This window comes from Canis lupus, chromosome 19 (assembly GCF_011100685.1).
Source record: "Canis lupus familiaris isolate Mischka breed German Shepherd chromosome 19, alternate assembly UU_Cfam_GSD_1.0, whole genome shotgun sequence".
NCBI classification, from domain to species: domain Eukaryota; kingdom Metazoa; phylum Chordata; class Mammalia; order Carnivora; family Canidae; genus Canis; species Canis lupus.
This window is the reverse complement of record NC_049240.1, coordinates 43,039,256-43,053,465: the sequence shown is the minus strand read 5'-3', so window position 1 is coordinate 43,053,465 and position 14,210 is coordinate 43,039,256. Positions and strand designations below refer to the sequence as shown.

Sequence of the window (14,210 nt, the reverse complement as noted above, 5' to 3'; positions counted from 1 at the left end):
TGCACGTTAATTCTTCGTTTAATTCTTCTCTTTTTGAGCTTCCTTATCCTTGAAGAATTCTGATAGAATATGGTAAATGTTAACATTTTTCCTGGGAAAGTCTGTTCTAGTCCAGATGTTTTTACAATAGGTGATGCCCATGATAAGTTATCTATCCCATATTTTGTTCTGTAAAGAATCAATAGCATGATCTTCAATAATAAATGGCATTTTCCATGTAGAATATCAACATTTTAATATAGTAACAGGAACTTCCACAGACCAAGTCTTAGCCAAAAGGGTGGTACATTATATAACCTTACAGAAAAGATGACTGAAGACAGTATAAAAGGATAAAATAGGTTTCTTATATTATTTTTTATGTTTTTACTTTGTATATATGGCTTTGTGGTACTTAGAAAACTCTCATGTAGGGCCCCCTTCCCCCCCACCCATTCATCCAAGTGGTGATCCAGACAAGGGAAAAGGGGGAAAGTGGTTTAGACTGGAATGTAGATCTCCAATCCTCAAGCATGAAGCACAAGTGAGATCTGATGTTAAACAAAGCATGGAAAAAGACCAGTGATAAATACGATAAATCTTTCTAGGCAATTGTTCTAATTTAAAGATGTTAGAGGTGAAATAATTGGTAATGAGTAAGTCATTTAAAATATATATGTATTAAAATGCACATAAATATTAAAGTTAAAACTCTAAAGTTATAACATAAATGTAGTAATGATTTGCTCTGTTTTAAAAACTACAATGGCCTAAGGACAATGACCAATGTACTTAGCATGGCCCAGAATGCCCTGAATGCTACTTATACCTCTTTATTGGCTCCTGAATAAGCATGCCATGCTTATTCTTAATTCTTAATTCCTTAGTGCCTTTGCGCATGCAGTTTCTTTTGCTTAGAATGATCTTCAACCTTATGGTAAACTCATTAAATCACTCAGATCTCAAGTTAAATATCACGGGCCCAGACATTTGAGGAAGTGTATCATCCAAGGCTAGGTTAGATATTTCTATTATCTCTATCAGAGTATTCTGAGCCCTTACTTCACAATATTTATCCCAGTTAGTGATAATAGGGACAGTAAATTTACATACATATGTTGTATATATGTGTTCTTGACAATGTCTTTAATATCTATAGCCTCCACTAAACAGAAAACTTCTTGAAGGCAGTTGCCACATTTGTTTAGATTATCTTTTTAATCTTGTAGACCTGCACTTAGTACACAAACAAATAATCATTGAATGAATAAATTCACAGGTACCATAGTGCACACCAGTTCCTATTTCCCAGAAAACAAATCAAAGTACATGCCTTATTGCTAAATGCTCAGAAGGATAATTCTCCCATATAAATAATAGATAGGTCATATATCTCAGGTCATTGTAATATTGACAGACTCACAAGTCCACGATGTTATTGTGCTGTGGCTGCCATAATAAAGTATCACAAACTCAGTGGCTTAAACAACATAAATATATTGTCTCACAGTTCCAGAGGCTAGAAGTTGGAAACCAAGGTTTCAGGAAGGCCATACTCCATCTGACAGTTCTAGGAAAGGATCTGTTCCCGGTCTCTCTCCTGACTTTGGGTAGGTCCTTGATTTATGGTAGCATAACTAATCTTCACAAGGTCTTCTCCCTATGAGCATGCCTTCTTTTTATAGTGTATTTTTTATAAGGACATCAATCACATTAAATTAGAGACTCACACTATTCCAATATGACATCATCTTAATTAATTACATCCACAACAACTCTTTTTAATGATAATAAATGGAAGTCTTCCATTCTGAAAACCTCAAACAATCCCAAGTCATAAAAATAAAAGAGGATTGGACTAAAGAGGGGAGTCTAATGCTGGAGAGAAGTCTGGCAGAAATAGGACAAAATTGATCCCTCACATTATGAAGCACTGAGGGGTTAGGACTCCAAAGTAGGAATTTTAGTGGGACACAATTCAACCACAACATCCAGTGAATGTCATTATAGTCAGAACTTACCACAATGCTGAACATAAGGGAGTCAGTCTACTCATTTGTGCTTTTCTTCCCTACCCCCCCATATCTTCACTATCTCTGGGAAAACAAATGTTACTTTAGAATGAATTATCCAAAAAAGTAAATAAATAAAAGTCACCCTTGAATGCTTTGCTGAGGGATATAACCCCAGATTCACTTACATCCATCCTTCTATCAATTCTTAAAAGGAAAATTTCCACAAATGGACATAACTTAGTAAAGGCATGAAGGTCCCAAACAAGTCCAATGTATGCTTCTAAACTACTTAGTTTCCTCACAGTATTTATAAGGAAAGCAAAGCAAAGCAAAAGTGCTTGATGTCATGGATATACTATATTGTAAACTGGATCCTTATATGCTGTTAAAATTTTAATTTAATTATATTCTTCTATAAAATATTTTGGATTTTCTATACATATACATCATATCTTCAGTGAATAAAGCTTCACTTCTACTTTCTAATTCTCACAATTACACCTATTTTTTCATTTTATTACATCAGGACTATAGTATAAGTTAGATAGAAGTAATTATGGCATCGCTGCTTCATTTCCAAACTCAGGGGAAGGATTTTAATGTTTTATCCTTAAAAAAGGTGTTTTTGTAGTTGTTTTATGCAACTCAACAAATTACTGTAGTATAACATTAGCAGAACCAGAGACCTCACCATTTTGCTCTTTAATACTCTCTCAGAAGTGGTTTTATTATGTTCCATTTCTACCTAAGTTCTAAAGTTTCTATCTAAGTTCCTCAGTGTATATTTTGGTCCATAGCAGCTGACTAATACAACAGTCTCTCAATATTTAAGAAGGCTGGGTCAGATATTTTAGATATTTTTAAAATATATATTCTAGACTTGACATGCAAATTGGAAATATCCATAATGACATGGCAAGGTTATACCATTGATTATATAATAGATCTTATCCCCTTTATGCAACAATAGCTGTATAACAACCCCTGTCTCCAAAACTTAGCAACAAAATCCAACGATAATCATTTATGTTGATCTGTAACCTGAGATAATATGGGCAGAGCTCAGGGGATGCAGCTTGTCCCTGCTTCCCATGGCATCATCTGGGGAAACTCAAAGACTCTTCCACAGCATGTCTGGTGGTTGATACTGACTGATACAGCTGGAACTGTTGGCTAGAACACATCCATGTGTCCTCTCCATATGGCTGACTGGCTTTCTTACAGCATGGTGGCTGAGTTTCTAAAGTAAGCAACTCAAGAGAACCAGGTAGGAACTATACTGTCTCTCATAACCTAGCTCTAGATGTCATATAACATCACTATTGCTATTGTTACAAGTCTGTCCTATTTTAAGGGGAATAAAAAAAAACAATATTTCCCAATCTTCCTATAGGAAAAGTATCAAGATTTTGTTTTAAGTGGTGTACAGGGGATGGAATAAAATAGTGTTCCCATTCTTTAATAATACAATCTGCCACAGATCTTTTCTTGAAAATTTATGAATAGGGCAACTTTCTGAAAATACATCATATCTGAAGATTAATAATGTGTGTGTTAATTTTCTTAAAGGCTCTAACAAAAATGTTTAGTTAATGCTTACTAAAGCAAATCAATATCTACTTTTCCTATTTTCTAGAAATGGGACTTCTAATATTTAACTTGGTTAAAGTTTATACATATGTCTCTTATCTCTAATAAGCTCTTATATATTTTATTATTCTACCTTTAGTTACACATTAGTCATATTCTTTTCTAACCAGTTTTTCTTAAGTGACACAAGTTATTTTAATGAAACCTGTCATTGGCACTGAGTGTTGAGAGCATTGCTAACCTGCTTCAATTGTTTTATATCATTTGGATTTTTCTAAGTATATCTACCTCTAAGTATCTATGAGCACACTGCATTTACTCTCAGACTCTGAGATGTACACTTAAGAAGCTCCATGTAACATCTTTAAGTTCAAAAATATCATCTGGCCAATAGTTCTTTTTTTTATAATCTCTCAAAAATGCCTACTAAATACCTTCAAAAACATTCACAATGAAGGAAATTTTCTAAATCTAAATATAGGACTGTTGGACAATTCCACAAAAGATTCATAACAGTAACAGTAGATTATATGACAGAAATATAAGGAGCCATCACAATCTTCAGGCCACGGCATATCTTGGTTTCCACTCACAAGATGAAGAATGCCTGACAAAAGGAGGGTTGTTGTCTTCTTCCATTACCATATGTTCCCCAAATTCTAAGACCATGGGATATGCTAGTGAGAAAAATTGTAGTCATCTCTACAACTCTTGATTGATACTATTTGGAACTGTTAGCGTGTGGTCTTTTGCCCTCTCTCCCACTTCTAGCAATTATTAGCTATATTCCTGGAAAGTCCTCTCAAAAATATTATGAAGCAGAAAAGGAAACCAGATTGGTGGTAGCAGTCCAGTGAGTAAAAGAGTCAAAATCTCTATTTTAAGGGGGGGGTCAATGTGGGAAAGAAAAACAAAAAAAAAAACAAACTTAGAATCTAATGAAAATAGTAAATTTCCAGCATAAATTGGGGGTAGGAAGGTAATGCCACCTCAGTGGATCAGAAGTACACTAGAAAGGCTTTAGAATGGTTGATTGCACAAGAAACATCTTCAAACATAGCATTTAACTAAATTACAGAGAGTGGAGACAAATCTACCAATTATCATAAACTATAGACCAGATCTTCCATCTCCACTTATAAGTAAAAAGTTCACCAACAGTAATTAAACAGCCTGAATAATTCATAAGCCAAAGTAAAATGTACAACCGCAATTACAGGTAAAGGAAATGTACCTACAATGAGAAAACTACATATGGAAAATCATTAAAATTATAATCAGACAAGTAAAAATCTGAAATTATTTTTAAATAAGGAATGAATAAATGTAAAAGTTTAAATCACAAATCTAGAAAAATAATTAGAGGTAAGTGGGAAGAATAAAATAATAAATATAATGCATTAGGAAAAATTCAAACTGAAGAGCTGACTTATTGAAGATTTTCATAAAGTTCTGTTAGGTCTAAATAAGCAATTGCAACCAGAAATAAAATGGATATTTTCCTAAGGAAAAATATGTAATATTAAATATACATTACTATAATATATATGATATTCATATAATATAAAATATATGCATATTATATATAATTAAAAAGAAATATGGATAAGAATATGAATGATAAGATGGATGAATGGTGAGAAAAAGCATCTAGAAATATATCTGTCAAGTTGTCAGCAATTATCTCCACTGAGTGATAAGATTAGAGTTGAATTTTATTTTATTAAAAATAATAATAAATTCACTAAAAATACAAAAGCATCCAAATTAAAAAAGAAATAGTAAATTATTTTTATTCACAAATGACTAAATTCTACTTTAGAAAATACAGAAGAAAGGGCACCTGGTTGGTTCAGTCAGTTAATATCTGCCTTTGCCTCAGGTCATGATCTCATGGGTCCTGGGATCTCCTAAGTCTGGCTCCCTACAAGTGGGGTGTCTGCCTCTCTCTCCTTTTGCCCCTCCCCCACTCATGCTCTGTCTCTCTCTCAAATAAATAAATAAATAAATAAATAAATAAATAAAATCTTTTAAAAAAAGTAAAGAAAGAAGAATATAAGAAGAATACTAAAACTAAAAGTGAATTCAACAAAGCTATATGGTACAATATCAATACACTGATATCAGTTAAGTTTCTGTACACCAGCAATAAGCAACTCAAAAAGGAAATTAAGAAAGAAATCCCATACACAAGGCCATCAAAAATCGTAAAATACCTAGGAACAATTTAATCAAGAAGGTGAGACTTGTACCACTGAAAACTACAAAATATTACTGAAAGAAATTAAAGAAGGACTGAATAAATGGAAAGAGATTTCATGTTCATGGATTGAACAACTCAATATTGTTAGGATGTCAAAACTACCCAAAGTAACCTATATATTCAATGCAATTTCTACCAAAATCCCAATAGCCCTTTTGCAGAAATGGAAAAGTCAAACTTCAAATTCACATGAAATTACAAGGACCCTTGAGTACTGTAACAATCTTGAAAATAAAAGTGAAGGACTCACTGGTCCTTATTTCAAAACTTTCTACAAATCTACAGTAATCAAAAGAGTATCATTCTGGCATAAGAATGAACATATAGACCAATGGATTTAAATTGAGAGGCCATAAATAACAATACACCTATAACCACCTAATTTTTCAACAGAAGTGTCATGTCAATTCACTTGAACAGTCTCTATTTACAAGTGGTGCTGGGGCAACTGGATTTCCACATGCAAAAAACATGGAGTTGGACCCCTACCTCATACCATATACAAAAATTAACTCAGAATTGATCAAAGGCCTATTAAAAAAAAAAAAAAAAAAAAGTAAAAACCATAAACCTGAAGAAAACATAAAAGTAAATCTTCCTAACCTCAGATTTGGCAATGGATTCTTAGATATGACACTAAAAGCATTAGTAACAAAAGAAAAAAAATACATAATTTGAACCCCATCAAAATGTAAAACTTTTGTGCATCAAAGGATATTATTAAGATAGTAAAATGATGATCCACAGAACAGGAGAAGATATTTGCAAATCATATAACTAATAAGAGTTTATTAGTCAAAATATATAAAGAACTCCTGCAATTCAACAAAAATAAAAATAACTTTAAAAATAATGGACAAAGGACATTTCTCCAAATAAACAGTTCTCCAAAGAATATGCAAATGGCCACTAAGCACATCAAAAGATGTTCAATATAAAGAGTCATTAAGAAAACATAAATCAAAGTACAATGAGATACCATTTCACACCTACTAAGATGGCTAGGATCAAAAAATAAAAAATAACAAGTGTTGGCAAAAACGTAAATTGAAGCCCTCTGCATTTCTGTTAGGAAAATAAAATGATATAACCACTGAGGAAACATTAGTGTTTCCTCAAGAAATTAAACACAGAGTTACCATTTAACCCAGCAATTCCACTCCTGATATATTATAGGGATACTTACACCAACATTATCCACAAAAACCAGAATATGGAAACAACCCATGTATCTGTCAAAAGATGAGTGGATAAATAAAACATAATGTATACATAAAATGGAATATCATTTAGCAATAGAAAGGAATGAAGTTCTGTTAAATGCTACAATGTAGATGAATATTTAAAACATTATGTCAAGTGAAATAAGCCAGGCACAAAAGAACAAATATTAGATGATTCCACTTATATTACATATCTACAATAAGCAAATTCATAGAAACAGAAAATAGTGATTACCAAGGCCTGAGAGGAAAAAGAAATGAGCAGTTGTTGCTTAATGGTGATGAAATTTCTGTTTGAGGTGATGAAAAACTTTCAGAAATACATAATGGTGCTAGCACAATGCTGCGAATGTAACTAACATCACTAAATTATACACAAAAATTACTAAAATGGCAAACTTTATATATTTTTATTGCATGCATATTGTTTGTTCTATATGTTTATATAATAGATATTTTAAAAATATTTTATTACTATTATAAAATAACATACTTATCTAATGTATATATAATATCTGCTATATATAACATGTTTCTTACATATATTATTTATAATATAGCATATTTGTTTTAAAGTATTCTATATATGATATTTTATTTATCTATATGTTATATATACATAATTAAATTAAATAAAATGCTTTCTCATTTCAGATGGGTCTGGGTTTAGATTTTACCTCTTTTTGTGTAATCTTGAAAAGTTTTTAACATCTCTAAGTATGAAATTCCCTTCTCTTTAAAATAATAATACCAGCATCATACCTCCTTCATAAGCCTCTGGTGGTTGTTGGCACCATTGGGTACATTTGTTATCCTTCACACATACTCAAGGTGGTTGTTATTAATACTGTAAGTCCTCAAATCTGAGATATATGTTTCCGCTCACTCTAAAATCATATTGTGTTTTACAATTGACAAACACATGTAAGAAAATATCTTTTCCTAAAAAATGTTATTAGATATTGCTGTAAATTTCAATTATTATCTTATAATTGAGAAAAGACTATATTTTTATGTACATCTGAAATTTTTTCAATGAGCATTAATACTTTGCATAATCCAAATATTGTTAGAATTTTGAAATCATGTAAATAAATTAAAATATGGGGACTATAAAATAAAGAGATTAATAGCCTAGAGATTTTTGTAGGCAATCTATAAATTGCTTTCTAGAAACAATATGAATGCACTATTCAGGGGCTAAAAATTAGTTTTTTGCAAGCACGTTTAGTATCATGGAAACTGATACCTGGGGAAAAAAGATTAGCAAATATTATGTATAGTATAACTCCAAAACAAAATATTAATGGTGATGGGTTGCCTTTGCCTTCCTCTTTTGCTTCTCTGTATTTCCTACAATCATTATTATTTTTTATTTTTTATTATTCTTTTTACTCTTTCACTCAAAATAATTACTGTTTTTCTATTATGCGGCAATCACATAGATATTAAGCTAAAAGTTACTTTGGCAATGTTAAAATGAATGAATAAGTGAATGAAAGCGAATTAAAAAATAAATAAATAAAGAGTAGATTTCCTGGATGGGCACACTTCATCCATTAAGTATTTCCCTAACATTTAGTAAGTTGGTAGGTGAATTTGTCCCACTTGCCCCTGCCTGGTGTTCTGGTCCTATCTTTGAAAGGTCTAACCTTTGACAGATCCTTTATAGAATCTGCTGACTTCCCCTAGTTCCCAATTTGGAATTATCAGCTGAACTCAAAACTTAAAAATCTATTTCTCAATGACTGCAATTATCTTTTGTGTGTGAAGAAAGGATCAGCTTTCTCTACTTCTTCCTGATTCTCAGTAAGTGATGCTTGCAGTGTTCTTCACCTCAAACTGTCTCAGGTGCTTCCCAACTGGCCAGTAAAAAGTCAATGGACCTAATATCTTTCTAAAACAGCAAGAATAAACATATTTTATAACCTACACCTTAAATAATATTATTCTGACTGCCCTACAAGTGAAAATCTTCTGGATTGAAACATCTTCCTGATTTTTCCATTGGTTCATACAACAGATGTGGATGCACCATTGTAGGAGACTCTAAAGCCAAAGGTTGGCAAGAAATTCCCTTGTCTAGCAGACAACATATAGACATGCAAGTTTGCATCTTTTATGAATTTCAATCCGTGTGCCTCTAGCGTACCATGCCTAAGATAATTCTCTGAAATCTGTTACATCTAAAACATATGTTCTCACTTATGGAAAGTATAATTTGAGATGGCAAGGATCCTTTGCTTCATCTCCGCATACAGTTCTTTTTTCAAAGATATCATGGCATTTACTTCAAAGTAATTACAGTAGAGAACTTTTAAGAAATTCAGAGTTCAATTTAAATAAAAGAAAGATACTCAGGTAAAGAATATTCCCTGATCCTAGTCCTATAGTGCTTTCAGTTAGTTATAATTTCTACACAGCTTATTCATTTGTATTCTCATTTATTAGTATCTTTCTCTTGGGACAAATAGACAAGGATCCTTTGTCATCTTGGCCCCCAAAATGTTGGCTCTTTTAATTAAGCAACTTGTTTGGGTTGTTTCATTGCCAACCTGAGGTTGTTTTGATCCACTGATATTTCCAGAGGGATTATGTAAATTTTTTTCACCTAATTGTTTTCTCTCTCAAATCGGTGCCACCCTAGATTTATACCCGTCCTTCCCTGATATGAGAAATATAGAATTGAGAGAGAACTAAAATTACCTTACTAAGGAATTTCAAGCTTAAATGCCTTGAGAGCTAGGTAGAAAATATAAATGTGTGAAGCAGCAAGTTAAAAGATTAGAATAACAACTCTGTGGAAACTTGAAGAACAGCACTCTCATAAAGCATTAAAAAAATTAATTAACACTCTTCTGGCCCAAATAAATCCACATTTGCTAGCTAGATTAGTCCCAAAGCTATTAAGTTTTCAGTTAATGCAATCTCTCATTGTACAATTGCAGAAAGTAATACCCAATGATAAGTGACAAAACCATTATGAATTTTGTAAAATAATTATAAAACAAGGATTCACTAAGTGATTATTTTTTTTAAAGACCAGCAAGACCTGTACTTTCTGGCCCGCCCTAACTCTCCAGGTTTATCTCCTATTTTATCCACCTGTTAATCTCATGCTTGCAGTGATCTGCTTTGGCCACCCTGACTTCATTCCAACCCCATATTCTGTCCCTGTCACCTGCCTCAGGGCCACACTTAATGCTACTTTTTTACTAAGGTAATATCTTTTTTTTTTTTTAATTCTAAATTACTTGAGTTTGGGAAGTTGAACTATCTATGGTTTTCTTGTCAAATTGATAGTACATTTTTTTTTCCCTCACCCTCCACTCCCTCTGTAATGTGACTTTGCAGATCCTCATACTAAAAGAGCAGCCTGTTAACCCACTCCTTGACCTTGGACTGATACCATAACTGGATGTTAATAGATGTGACACAGGCCCAGGCTAGAAAACTCTGGGCATATGTGCTCTCTCTTGCCCTCTGCTGGTATTATGAGAGCAGGTCAGCCTCCAAGAGGAAAGGCAAGAGACATTTCAGTTTTCCTAAGTGAGACCATCTTAGATCAGCCCCCAGCCTGATGACCTGTAAACAAATCCAGCCAACCTCACCAGCTCTACCTTGCAGGGGCACAGCCAGCCATAGATGCATGAGCAAGCACAGGTCAGATCCCAGGGAGCAGACCAGATCAGATGAACCCCACAGACCCAGGAGCTAAATGTTTTTATGGTTGCATACCACTGGGATTTTGTGATTCTTTATTAGATAACTGACGCAATCCCTTCATCATTTCTGAACCAGTCCATCTACAGCTACCTTTAGTTGAGTCATGTTGACAGGCATTCAGATAGGTCCAGGGCCAGTGAGATACAGGTATGATAGACAGCCAGGTGAACACCTGCTTAGGTTGTGAATAATTTGAAGGCTCAGATGGCTAGTGTAATTAATTCAGAAATGGTGTTTAATTGATAATTATATTAGATCAGAAAGCAAGCAGACTCAAGACTCAGGACACGCTTAGGCTATGGTCAAATTAATGCCAACCAAATGATGAGAAGTCCTCATCAAAGGTAGCCAGATAAATAAAGCAGGGAAAACATATTTTACCTGCAAGTAGCATGAGCTATACTGGTATTAACTGGTTATACCTATAAGCTAGATCAATAAACTCATTTTTAACCAGATGAACTCAGGATAGATTTTCCAGATAAAATACAGGATGCCATATTAACATGACTTTTAGATAAACAACAATAAGTAACATGAGTATGTCTCAAATACTACATGAGATATACTAAAAATCATTATAATTCATCTGAAATTCCAATTTAATTGAGCATGATGTATTTTATTTGCTAAATCTGATAACCCTAACCTGAAGTCCTCCTAGATGATGTTCAAGGTAAAGCTTACTAGATCTCACATGACCACACTTTCTGTTTCTTCCAGAACACTGGCAGAGGCAGAGTTCCTCTCTGCCATAGGCCAATGGATAACTTACTATCCTCCAGATGAGTCACATCTCATATCAAAGTGTGTGTCAAGATAATATTGTTGTAGGGTATCTCATGTGTTCATTTCTAGGCTATTGCCTTCTATCCCTGGGTTCTTTCCTTCACTCAGCATCTTGGGCATTCTTTGCAGCAAGGAAGTGATGACAGCAGAAATGATGAAGGAAAATAGGCAGTCAAAGGGATAGACAAAGTTTGCAGTGCAAAAGCAAAAGATTGAAGGTAAGTGACCGGAAAGAGAAATGTTCTCTGCCAATAAAAGTGAAAAAAGACCCCCACGTTTGAGATAATGGGGACAGTTGGATGGCATATGGGAAAGTAAGAAATTAGCTTGTAGGTCAGCAAAGAGGGAATAAGACCTAAGCAGAGTCCTCAGAGGAGTCAATTCAGACCCTAGAGACCACCAGGGCCCCACGCCCCCAAAAGGCAGATGGAAGGTGCCAATGCTTACCACCTGCCTGAACTCCTGCTATGGGTAGAGTATATCACCTGTACCCAGGAGTATGGGAGCTTTACTTCTTGTTGGCTCTAGGGAGACTCTTCCTTTAAAATCATACCTTCTCATCAGGCAGACAGGCTACCAAGCTGTGTGTGCCCTGAGATTCTTCTTGGGCTGCAACCAGCCCTCTCCATGTGGATGATTCCCTGAATTTCTGAGGGCTGTCTCCAGATTAGAGCCAGGGTTTCTTTACCTGGAGAGGAGCTGGTGATCTGGAAAGCTAAGTCAGACAGACTTTAACCGAACTAGTTGGGGGTGGGGGTGGTATCTGAAACAAGGGCAGTGGTAAAACATGTCCAACCTACACATGAATACCCCTTTGTGAAGTCTCAGTTCTTCTGGGACTCTAAAAGAATCCTTACACTACAATTCAGTTCCTAAGAATGTGGATTCTGATGTAACACAGACCTAGATTCAAATCCTGGCCACTTACAAGTTACTTGACTACGGGTAAATTTATTAACTTCTCAAATCCTAATATTCTCATCTATAAAATGTGGATCACAACCTTAAATGGACTGCTAAATAAGATAATGCATCTGACACAATTCACAGTTCAAACAATGCCCAGCACATTATAAGTGCTCAAAAAATGAGAACTAAAAATAAAAACAAAACAAGAGAGAAAGGGAGAGAGATTGAGAATTAATATCTTAATGCTATGGCTGGGATGGCAGCACTGTTACCTTCATTTTTTATACTAAAGTAACACCCTATATAGGTAAATCTTCAAAATTTTCTCCACGACATTCTTTTCTTTAAAGGCAACTAAGTAGGGCCTAAGCTTAGCACTACTTATATAACCGTAAGAAAGTCTCTTAGTGGGACACCTGGGTGGCATGGTTGAGTGTCTGCCTTCCACTCAGGGCATGATCCCGGGGTCCTGGGATAGAGTCTTACATCTGGCTCCTTGCAGGGAGCCTGCTTCTCCCTCTGTCTGTGTCTCTGCCTCTCTTTCTGGGTCTCTCATGAATAAATAAATAAAATCTTTAAAAAAAAAGAAAGTCTCTTAGCTTGATGTTATTTTTAAATATTACTATTCAGTAATTATTCAAGAAATGTTCCCTAAATGCCCTTTTATGTATATAAGACATTTAAAAGGTACAAGATGCATAATACATGGTCACTGCCTCTGAAGGGCTCACAAGCCTGTAGGGGAAATGGGTAGGTCCAGAAATAATAGGTCTTTGGTCCTGTTGGTCCACCTGAACCATGATGGATAACAAGCCCAGCACCACTTCCACCCCCCGTCGGTCAGAAGTGTGGCAAGGAGTCCTGATGCTAATACTTTGCAAGACATGGGACATTTCAAAATAAGCAAGGATCATACCCTAAACATTATTGTTGCTCCTGTGAGGATCACTGAGACAGCAAGCATTTCAGGGAGCCAGGAGAGTGTAGGAGAATAGCACTGTCTTAGAATTCAGACAAGCATAACAGTACATCTAGCTGTGTGATCTAGACCACATTACTTTGACCTCTCTAAGCTTTGTTTCTTGATTTGCACAGTGGAAATAATTATGGCTGTTTCCCAGGGATGATGTGAGAAAGTACTAAGACAATCTATACCAACCATTTTGCAAAACATTGGCGAGTACTTTTAAGACTCAGTAAATGGTAGCTATTATTAATATTTTCATAATCATAAAGTTATACATAATAAACTAAGGAAAAACCATAATCTGTGTAAGCAAAAATTTTCTGAGGAGAAAAATTAGAAGAAAGCAGGAAAAATAGCTTGTTAATTGGAAAGCACAAAGTCAATATAAGATTACATATTGTAATTGTAAGAGAGACATAAACAGAAATATTTGAATACTTATTAAACTCTGCCTTCAAGTCATCTCTCAACCAGCATTGTTGAGAGAAAAACACTAATGAAAGTCTTTGCATTTGTTTGGAGAAGTATCTTAATTCTTAGAATGTAAACGTGATAGAATTCTTATTATCTTATTTTTTTTAAACCTTCTCTATCCATCCTTTTGGAGACATGTTTATGGATTTCAGTTTCATTTGTCAGCTAATAAAATCCTCTATTCTATATTTTTGGTGTTCCTATAATAACAAATTCTTTCTGGACCCTTGAGAAAAAAAAAATGTAAAATAGATTCCAAAAACATTTTGACTGTC

At 34.3% G+C, this 14,210-nt stretch overlaps 1 long non-coding RNA gene across 1 annotated transcript in view; it reads right to left on the bottom strand.

The window, feature by feature from the left end:
* LOC111091073 overlaps positions 1–12,406 on the bottom strand; it is a 69,686-nt gene extending 57,280 nt beyond the window's left edge. Inside the window, exon 1 of the long non-coding RNA XR_005373810.1 lies at positions 12,139–12,406. This is a non-coding gene — a long non-coding RNA (uncharacterized LOC111091073). The remainder of the gene's footprint in view (positions 1–12,138) is intronic.
* Positions 12,407–14,210: the final 1,804 nt, after the last annotated feature.